Consider the following 10,705-nt stretch of genomic DNA (forward strand, 5'->3'; position numbering starts at 1 on the left):
GGTTTGTGCATTTGAAGGAGCTAAATGGAAAAATGAGAAAATAAAGTAAGTTCAAAAATTCTTCAAAATTGATTTCTCACTAGTTAAAAACAGTAAAAAAGTAAACTCTTGAATTATTCTCAGTAGTTTGTGAAAACATTGTATTGCAGTTTAAATCAATTGATTAACTGACCAGTGACTGCAGTAATGCTGACTCCACTGCTTCTGACGTTCTCAACACAGAGTAGAGAGTGAATGTGTATCGAGTTCCAGCAGTGAGAGATGAGACTGTTTGATTCACTGGTCCATTTCCAGCTGGTGCACTGATGCTTGTCTCTGTACCATTAAACTGGAGAACAAAGCTGACATTGTTGTTGACTTTATTCCACTGCAGAGTGATGCTGGTTTCATTTTGTCCTGATGATATGAGGTTTTGTGCATTTGAAGGAGCTAAATGGAAAAATGAGAAAATAAAGTAAGTTTCAAAAATTCTTCAAAATTGATTTCTCACTAGTTAAAACAGTAAAAAAGTAACTCTTGAATTATTCTCAGTAGTTTGTGAAAACATTGTATTGCAGTTTAAATCAATTGATTAACTGACCAGTGACTGCAGTAATGCTGACTCCACTGCTTCTGACGTTCTCAAACACAGAGTAGAGAGTGAATGTGTATCGAGTTCCAGCAGTGAGAGATGAGACTGTTTGATTCACTGGTCCATTTCCAGCTGGTGCACTGATGCTTGTCTCTGTACCATTAAACTGGAGAACAAAGCTGACATTGTTGTTGACTTTATTCCACTGCAGAGTGATGCTGGTTTCATTTTGTCCTGATGATATGAGGTTTTGTGCATTTGAAGGAGCTAAATGGAAAAATGAGAAAATAAAGTAAGTTTCAAAAATTCTTCAAAATTGATTTCTCACTAGTTAAAAACAGTAAAAAGTATACTCTTGAATTATTTCAGTAGTTTGTGAAAACATTGTATTGCAGTTTAAATCAATTGATTAACTGACCAGTGACTGCAGTAATGCTGACTCCACTGCTTCTGACGTTCTCAAACACAGAGTAGAGAGTGAATGTGTATTGAGTTCCAGCAGTGAGAGATGAGACTGTTTGATTCACTGGTCCATTTCCAGCTGGTGCACTGATGCTTGTCTCTGTACCATTAAACTGGAGAACAAAGCTGACATTGTTGTTGACTTTATTCCACTGCAGAGTGATGCTGGTTTCATTTTGTCCTGATGATATGAGGTTTTGTGCATTTGAAGGAGCTAAATGGAAAAATGAGAAAATAAAGTAAGTTTCAAAATTCTTCAAAATTGATTTCTCACTAGTTAAAAACAGTAAAAATGTATACTCTTGAATTATTCTCAGTAGTTTGTGAAAACATTGTATTGCAGTTTAAATCAATTGATTAACTGACCAGTGACTGCAGTAATGCTGACTCCACTGCTTCTGACGTTCTCAAACACAGAGTAGAGAGTGAATGTGTATGAGTTCCAGCAGTGAGAGATGAGACTGTTTGATTCACTGGTCCATTTCCAGCTGGTGCACTGATGCTTGTCTCTGTACCATTAAACTGGAGAACAAAGCTGACATTGTTGTTGACTTTATTCCACTGCAGAGTGATGCTGGTTTCATTTTGTCCTGATGATATGAGGTTTTGTGCATTTGAAGGAGCTAAATGGAAAAATGAGAAAATAAGTAAGTTTCAAAAATTCTTCAAAATTGATTTCTCACTAGTTAAAACAGTAAAAAGTATACTCTTGAATTATTTCAGTAGTTTGTGAAAACATTGTATTGCAGTTTAAATCAATTGATTAACTGACCAGTGACTGCAGTAATGCTGACTCCACTGCTTCTGACGTTCTCAAACACAGAGTAGAGAGTGAATGTGTATGAGTTCCAGCAGTGAGAGATGAGACTGTTGATTCACTGGTCCATTTCCAGCTGGTGCACTGATGCTTGTCTCTGTACCATTAAACTGGAGAACAAAGCTGACATTGTTGTTGACTTTATTCCACTGCAGAGTGATGCTGGTTTCATTTTGTCCTGATGATATGAGGTTTTGTGCATTTGAAGGAGCTAAATGGAAAAATGAGAAATAAAGTAAGTTTCAAAATTCTTCAAAATTGATTTCTCACTAGTTAAAACAGTAAAAAATATACTCTTGAATTATTCTCAGTAGTTTGTGAAAACATTGTATTGCAGTTTAAATCAATTGATTAACTGACCAGTGACTGCAGTAATGCTGACTCCACTGCTTCTGACGTTCTCAAACACAGAGTAGAGAGTGAATGTGTATTGAGTTCCAGCAGTGAGAGATGAGACTGTTTGATTCACTGGTCCATTTCCAGCTGGGCACTGATGCTTGTCTCTGTACCATTAAACTGGAGAACAAAGCTGACATTGTTGTTGACTTTATTCCACTGCAGAGTGATGCTGGTTTCATTTTGTCCTGATGATATGAGGTTTTGTGCATTTGAAGGAGCTAAATGGAAAAATGAGAAAATAAAGTAAGTTTCAAAATTCTTCAAATTGATTTCTCACTAGTTAAAACAGTAAAAATTATACTCTTGAATTATTCTCAGTAGTTTGTGAAAACATTGTATTGCAGTTTAAATCAATTGATTAACTGACCAGTGACTGCAGTAATGCTGACTCCACTGCTTCTGACGTTCTCAAACACAGAGTAGAGAGTGAATGTGTATTGAGTTCCAGCAGTGAGAGATGAGACTGTTTGATTCACTGGTCCATTTCCAGCTGGTGCACTGATGCTTGTCTCTGTACCATTAAACTGGAGAACAAAGCTGACATTGTTGTTGACTTTATTCCACTGCAGAGTGATGCTGGTTTCATTTTGTCCTGATGATATGAGGTTTTGTGCATTTGAAGGAGCTAAATGGAAAAATGAGAAAATAAAGTAAGTTTCAAAAATTCTTCAAAATTGATTTCTCACTAGTTAAAAACAGTAAAAATGTATACTCTTGAATTATTCTCAGTAGTTTGTGAAAACATTGTATTGCAGTTTAAATCAATTGATTAACTGACCAGTGACTGCAGTAATGCTGACTCCACTGCTTCTGACGTTCTCAAACACAGAGTAGAGAGTGAATGTGTATTGAGTTCCAGCAGTGAGAGATGAGACTGTTTGATTCACTGGTCCATTTCCAGCTGGGCACTGATGCTTGTCTCTGTACCATTAACTGGAGAACAAAGCTGACATTGTTGTTGACTTTATTCCACTGCAGAGTGATGCTGGTTTCATTTTGTCCTGATGATATGAGGTTTTGTGCATTTGAAGGAGCTAAATGGAAAAATGAGAAAATAAAGTAAGTTTCAAAAATTCTTCAAAATTGATTTCTCACTAGTTAAAAACAGTAAAAAAGTATATTCTTGAATTATTCTCAGTAGTTTGTGAAAACATTGTATTGCAGTTTAAATCAATTGATTAACTGACCAGTGACTGCAGTAATGCTGACTCCACTGCTTCTGACGTTCTCAAACACAGAGTAGAGAGTGAATGTGTATTGAGTTCCAGCAGTGAGAGATGAGACTGTTTGATTCACTGGTCCATTTCCAGCTGGGCACTGATGCTTGTCTCTGTACCATTAAACTGGAGAACAAAGCTGACATTGTTGTTGACTTTATTCCACTGCAGAGTGATGCTGGTTTCATTTTGTCCTGATGATATGAGGTTTTGTGCATTTGAAGGAGCTAAATGGAAAAATGAGAAAATAAAGTAAGTTTCAAAAATTCTTCAAAATTGATTTCTCACTAGTTAAAACAGTAAAAAAGTAAACTCTTGAATTATTATCAGTAGTTTGTGAAAACATTGTATTGCAGTTTAAATCAATTGATTAACTGACCAGTGACTGCAGTAATGCTGACTCCACTGCTTCTGACGTTCTCAAACACAGAGTAGAGAGTGAATGTGTATTGAGTTCCAGCAGTGAGAGATGAGACTGTTTGATTCACTGTTCCATTTCCAGCTGGGGCACTGATGCTTGTCTCTGTACCATTAAACTGGAGAACAAAGCTGACATTGTTGTTGACTTTATTCCACTGCAGAGTGATGCTGGTTTCATTTTGTCCTGATGATATGAGGTTTTGTGCATTTGAAGGAGCTAAATGGAAAAATGAGAAAAATAAAGTAAGTTTCAAAAATTCTTCAAAATTGATTTCTCACTAGTTAAAAACAGTAAAAAAGTAATCTTGAATTATTATCAGTAGTTTGTGAAAACATTGTATTGCAGTTTAAATCAATTGATTAACTGACCAGTGACTGCAGTAATGCTGACTCCACTGCTTCTGACGTTCTCAAACACAGAGTAGAGAGTGAATGTGTATTGAGTTCCAGCAGTGAGAGATGAGACTGTTTGATTCACTGGTCCATTTCCAGCTGGGCACTGATGCTTGTCTCTGTACCATTAAACTGGAGAACAAAGCTGACATTGTTGTTGACTTTATTCCACTGCAGAGTGATGCTGGTTTCATTTTGTCCTGATGATATGAGGTTTTGTGCATTTGAAGGAGCTAATGGAAAAATGAGAAAATAAAGTAAGTTTCAAAAATTCTTCAAAATTGATTTCTCACTAGTTAAAAACAGTAAAAAAGTAAACTCTTGAATTATTATCAGTAGTTTGTGAAAACATTGTATTGCAGTTTAAATCAATTGATTAACTGACCAGTGACTGCAGTAATGCTGACTCCACTGCTTCTGACGTTCTCAAACACAGAGTAGAGAGTGAATGTGTATCGAGTTCCAGCAGTGAGAGATGAGACTGTTTGATTCACTGGTCCATTTCCAGCTGGTGCACTGATGCTTGTCTCTGTACCATTAAACTGGAGAACAAAGCTGACATTGTTGTTGACTTTATTCCACTGCAGAGTGATGCTGGTTTCATTTGTCCTGATGATATGAGGTTTTGTGCATTTGAAGGAGCTAAATGGAAAAATGAGAAAAATAAAGTAAGTTTCAAAAATTCTTCAAAATTGATTTCTCACTAGTTAAAAACAGTAAAAAAGTAAACTCTTGAATTATTATCAGTAGTTTGTGAAAACATTGTATTGCAGTTTAAATCAATTGATTAACTGACCAGTGACTGCAGTAATGCTGACTCCACTGCTTCTGACGTTCTCAAACACAGAGTAGAGAGTGAATGTGTATTGAGTTCCAGCAGTGAGAGATGAGACTGTTTGATTCACTGGTCCATTTCCAGCTGGTGCACTGATGCTTGTCTCTGTACCATTAAACTGGAGAACAAAGCTGACATTGTTGTTGACTTTATTCCACTGCAGAGTGATGCTGGTTTCATTTTGTCCTGATGATATGAGGTTTTGTGCATTTGAAGGAGCTAAATGGAAAAATGAGAAAATAAAGTAAGTTTCAAAAATTCTTCAAAATTGATTTCTCACTAGTTACAAACAGTAAAAAATTATACTCTTGAATTATTCTCAGTAGTTTGTGAAAACATTGTATTGCAGTTTAAATCAATTGATTAACTGACCAGTGACTGCAGTAATGCTGACTCCACTGCTTCTGACGTTCTCAAACACAGAGTAGAGAGTGAATGTGTATCGAGTTCCAGCAGTGAGAGATGAGACTGTTTGATTCACTGGTCCATTTCCAGCTGGTGCACTGATGCTTGTCTCTGTACCATTAAACTGGAGAACAAAGCTGACATTGTTGTTGACTTTATTCCACTGCAGAGTGATGCTGGTTTCATTTTGTCCTGATGATATGAGGTTTTGTGCATTTGAAGGAGCTAAATGGAAAAATGAGAAAAATAAAGTAAGTTTCAAAAATTCTTCAAAATTGATTTCTCACTAGTTAAAAACAGTAAAAAAGTAAACTCTTGAATTATTATCAGTAGTTTGTGAAAACATTGTATTGCAGTTTAAATCAATTGATTAACTGACCAGTGACTGCAGTAATGCTGACTCCACTGCTTCTGATGTTCTCAAACACAGAGTAGAGAGTGAATGTGTATCGAGTTCCAGCAGTGAGAGATGAGACTGTTTGATTCACTGGTCCATTTCCAGCTGGTGCACTGATGCTTGTCTCTGTACCATTAAACTGGAGAACAAAGCTGACATTGTTGTTGACTTTATTCCACTGCAGAGTGATGCTGGTTTCATTTTGTCCTGATGATATGAGGTTTTGTGCATTTGAAGGAGCTAAATGGAAAAATGAGAAAATAAAGTAAGTTTCAAAAATTCTTCAAAATTGATTTCTCACTAGTTACAAACAGTAAAAAATTATACTCTTGAATTATTCTCAGTAGTTTGTGAAAACATTGTATTGCAGTTTAAATCAATTGATTAACTGACCAGTGACTGCAGTAATGCTGACTCCACTGCTTCTGACGTTCTCAAACACAGAGTAGAGAGTGAATGTGTATTGAGTTCCAGCAGTGAGAGATGAGACTGTTTGATTCACTGGTCCATTTCCAGCTGGTGCACTGATGCTTGTCTCTGTACCATTAAACTGGAGAACAAAGCTGACATTGTTGTTGACTTTATTCCACTGCAGAGTGATGCTGGTTTCATTTTGTCCTGATGATATGAGGTTTTGTGCATTTGAAGGAGCTAAATGGAAAATGAGAAAATAAAGTAAGTTTCAAAAATTCTTCAAAATTGATTTCTCACTAGTTACAAACAGTAAAAAATTATACTCTTGAATTATTATCAGTAGTTTGTGAAAACATTGTACTGCAGTTTAAATCAATTGATTAACTTACCAGTGACTGCAGTAATGCTGACTCCACTGCTTCTGACGTTCTCAAACACAGAGTAGAGAGTGAATGTGTATTGAGTTCCAGCAGTGAGAGATGAGACTGTTTGATTCACTGGTCCATTTCCAGCTGGTGCACTGATGCTTGTCTCTGTACCATTAAACTGGAGAACAAAGCTGACATTGTTGTTGACTTTATTCCACTGCAGAGTGATGCTGGTTTCAGTTTGTGCCGTTAGACTGAACGTTACTGTCATGACAGAAATCATAGTAAGTCACCACATTTATTTTGCCCATTAATGATTTCAAAGACAATGCAGTAAAAAGTAAGCAATTCTTTGATGTATTAACTGACATAACCATTTAAGTGAAAATACACTTTTAAATCAGTTTTTAATTTACACTTGTACTTAAGTTCTTCTCTGTTGCATACTCACAGCAGATGATATTCCTCATTAATAATAATTTAAGACGTGGCTACTGCCTGTGTTGTTATATAATCTTATATAATAAAACCTGTATCCTGTATTTTCACTATATTTAGCTGGGATCTTGGCTTCGCATAAACAAAAAGTAACAACAATAAGTACATTTTTAAAATGTTTTATGCAAAACTGAACATCTATGTAGGATGTGAGAGTAAAAATGAGATCTATTACTTGTCGTAAAACAGATGGATGGAAAGTTGTTAGAGCACAATTCATCCAACCATCGTCCCGAGTCACTGAAATCTGCAGCAACACACTGCTCATTTCCAGAGTTTGGTTGCCCAGTGGCCCAGAATCGAAAGAGAGAGTCACTCCCATCAGACCACACCTTTTCTCGATACAGACCAATCCACACAAAGCTTCCATTTGCTGTGACCGTGACCTTGTCATTTTCTGTCTGATTTCGTATACTGCAAGAAGGCATGCAGGACTTTGAATACAGAGTTTAAACAATAGACATCTAAGCATCTAACAGATAGTTTCACACACTTATTGTTTATCACTTATGTATCTTAATATGTTATTTCAGAAACATAATACCTCTTGTGACAATTCAAGGAATTAGTGACACACTGAAAGTTAAACGTTTTATGATAAATTAACTATAATAATTTCAACATTTACGTCTTGAAGGTAAAGAGACATCATGCAATCTGTAGTGCAACTTTCATTGAAATGAACGAAAAGATCATCGTGTCTGCATCTTATTTTCTGACTTCATAATCTTAGAAACTAATATTACTTCTTGTAGTCGTCAATAGGGATGGATGAATCCTGTACCTGGGTAGATCAACATAATTCTCCCTGCAGAAACTCTGAGCTTCAGTCCAGTTCATAAGCAAATTAACTTTAACAAAAGATTCTTGACCATTTACTGTACCTGGAAATATATGGAAGAAAAGAAGAAATACAACATGTCAAAATGGAAATCTGTAAAATCTCTAATATGTGTTGTGTTCATTGAGAAAAAAAGTGATCTAATTATAGATTCTATCATAATTGTGGGGGAAAAACATTTCTTAATGTGCAAACCATCACAAATATTATATATTTTTAATTCTTATAAACTTACCATTATAGCACACAAAGTTTAGCACTTCGTCACAGTCACGGTCATCCCATGTACCATTGTATGGACTCCCACTTAACAGTGCCACACAGTATTGCTGTCCATTAAGATTGTCGGACTGATTAGTGTACCAGTTTCTAAATGTTGTCTCTCCTTGACCGTAAAAGCTGCTGTCATTTAGGGACCATCTCCAACTGTTTTCCAGGTCATCATAGAGACCTATCCATGCCTTGCCTGTTCAAAAGATGTTCATTAAATAAAAATGAGACTTTTCAATGCAAAAGTAACCACAAATGGGAATTGTTGTTCTTCTTTAACAACCCCAAAATATATCATTTTCAGTTTTATGTAACCCATTTACATTTCTCAAGCTGTTGGGAGTTTGTTTTATATGTATAGTCATATATGTTACATATATAATACTAGTGTTAAGAGCTTACTTGTGTTTGTTGCAATGCTTCTGACAGCATCAACGTCAGCTGTGCTTTCTATGGTGGCCAGGTCAGTGTAGGCATCTCTGCAGTGGCTCTGTGCCTCCGTCCAGTTCAGTGAGGTGCTCACATAGTAGTACTGATGAGTTTGACTAAATGTACCATTAACCAGCGCTCCTGAAACAAAGCATTGTCTTTTATTTTGGTAGTGTTCAGTTTGACATTACTGTAAGGTTTCACAGAACTTTGTTCTCCTTTGAGACATTTTTGTTTGGCACCAACTTTTAAGCAAAAAAACAAACAAACAATCAAATAAAGTAAATCAAAAATCTCTTTGCAAGGTGATATTATTGATTCATATTGTTAATATATAGATATTATTATGAATTTATAGCTTTCATCTTTTCTTTTGTATTCATGCTTACCCATTTACCAAAAGAGGGAAAATACTTTTTGTTCAGTGACAAAATCTTAACCTAAATAAAACACACTCTACAGGAGAACAACATTCACAACTGTTTTTTGTTTTACAAAAACTGTTTTTTATACAAAAATCCACGAGTATATACAGGTTTCTGGAGCTGTAATTGTTCAGAACAAACAAAAATACAAACAGAATTAATCAAAAAGAGGCACCAACCTATCAGCAGAAAGATGATCACCGTATAATCCATGAGTTACAACTAAGAAAAGATGAACAACAGTGTAATTATTAGCTCATTCACCCATATTTTGGAGTGGATAAGTAAAGTGGATATAGATTGTTCTTACCACTATTTTAACTCCACGTACTTCAGATGTTTCTAAGTGTGCATGCTGCTTAGCACTAACCTGTCGAAAAACTTGTTTAAAGTCTTACTATTGCTCAGTGAGTATTTAAAGATCATGTGAACAGCATAGATAAGATTTAAGGAAGTAAAAGAGAATGCTTTGTGCTGAATCGCTCCATGGCAGTAAGAGAAAGTAAAATCTAAAAACATGTAGCCTTATTCTTTACTGCACTGGTCACAGGAAATACAATTTCTTTCCAAAGCAAAGTGTACACATTTTTTTAAGAATACAGGGCTGAATGTGATGGGCTGTTACCAATATCTGAGAATTTCATATCCATTGTATCTTTAGAAATATATTTAATTTGAAAATTGGTGGCCTGTTTGATACTTGTTTTACCTGCTGCATCACTGGTTGACTTTTATGAATGCTTTGAGTAGCTTTTATCATGAATGTTTAAATGGATTAACATTGCTTCACTACATTTTCACTGAAAAGCATCAAAAATTGCATAAGCAGAGTCATTTTGCAGTTATTTTGCTCATTCTTTTGCCACAAATTCCTAAAGATTTTGTTTTGTGCTTTCAGTCTAATTTTGTGGGAATTAAATTCTTTAATTTTTAGTGTATTCTACTGTTAAATGAGTTTTAAGAGGAAGAACTTGTTAACAAGAGCAATGGCACTCCCGAAGTGAACACATGGGAACTTTTGTTTTTAGTATGATAAAATCTAACGTCCTGCATTTTTGCTCCACTCCACTTCACAGTAATTGTCAAATGGTGTCATTCATCATCCTTTTGTCGATTTAAAGATTAGTCGATTCCTCCACACCTTGCCTGATTGCTCAGCTATAGTTGTGGGAAACATCAGGCATATCTATACTTTCAGAAATTGCTCTGAGTCTGGAGGACTTTGCTTGCTACTGTCACTTGCCTGCCAACTCTTGGATGTGCTTCTCTCTATTCAGCCTGGAGCTTGCCGTACCCTTCCTCTGCACTGGTTGAGTTTGTAATAAACCTCTTAAACCTGTTTGCAAATGAATCTGGTTGTTCATGAACATCCAGATTCATTGGCAGTCTTCAACTTCTCTTCACCATAGATAGAATCTGCTTATATCTATACTGTTATGGATCACTGGCACAAAAACACTACTCATGTGAATTTGACTGATAAAGTGGTACCATGTAAAATGATCGTTACATTTCACTTGTACTTTTGTTTCCCCTGTCTCCCA

General features: G+C 35.7%; 2 long non-coding RNA genes across 2 annotated transcripts; both read right to left on the reverse strand.

Moving 5' to 3' along the window:
- Positions 1-6,857: 6,857 nt before the first annotated feature.
- LOC109195886 (uncharacterized) lies at positions 6,858-8,098 on the reverse strand. Its single transcript, XR_002057350.2, has 3 exons — positions 7,981-8,098; positions 7,372-7,610; positions 6,858-6,962 (listed from the first exon to the last, which is right to left on the reverse strand). It is a non-coding gene; the product is annotated as an uncharacterized LOC109195886 (long non-coding RNA).
- Positions 8,099-8,288: 190 nt separating this feature from the next.
- On the reverse strand, positions 8,289-9,518 carry LOC109195877 (uncharacterized). The gene is made up of 4 exons (XR_002057348.1): positions 9,472-9,518; positions 9,341-9,383; positions 8,710-8,877; positions 8,289-8,503 (listed from the first exon to the last, which is right to left on the reverse strand). It is a non-coding gene; the product is annotated as an uncharacterized LOC109195877 (long non-coding RNA).
- Positions 9,519-10,705: the final 1,187 nt, after the last annotated feature.

This window comes from Oreochromis niloticus, linkage group LG3, assembly GCF_001858045.2.
Source record: "Oreochromis niloticus isolate F11D_XX linkage group LG3, O_niloticus_UMD_NMBU, whole genome shotgun sequence".
Lineage (NCBI taxonomy): Eukaryota > Metazoa > Chordata > Actinopteri > Cichliformes > Cichlidae > Oreochromis > Oreochromis niloticus.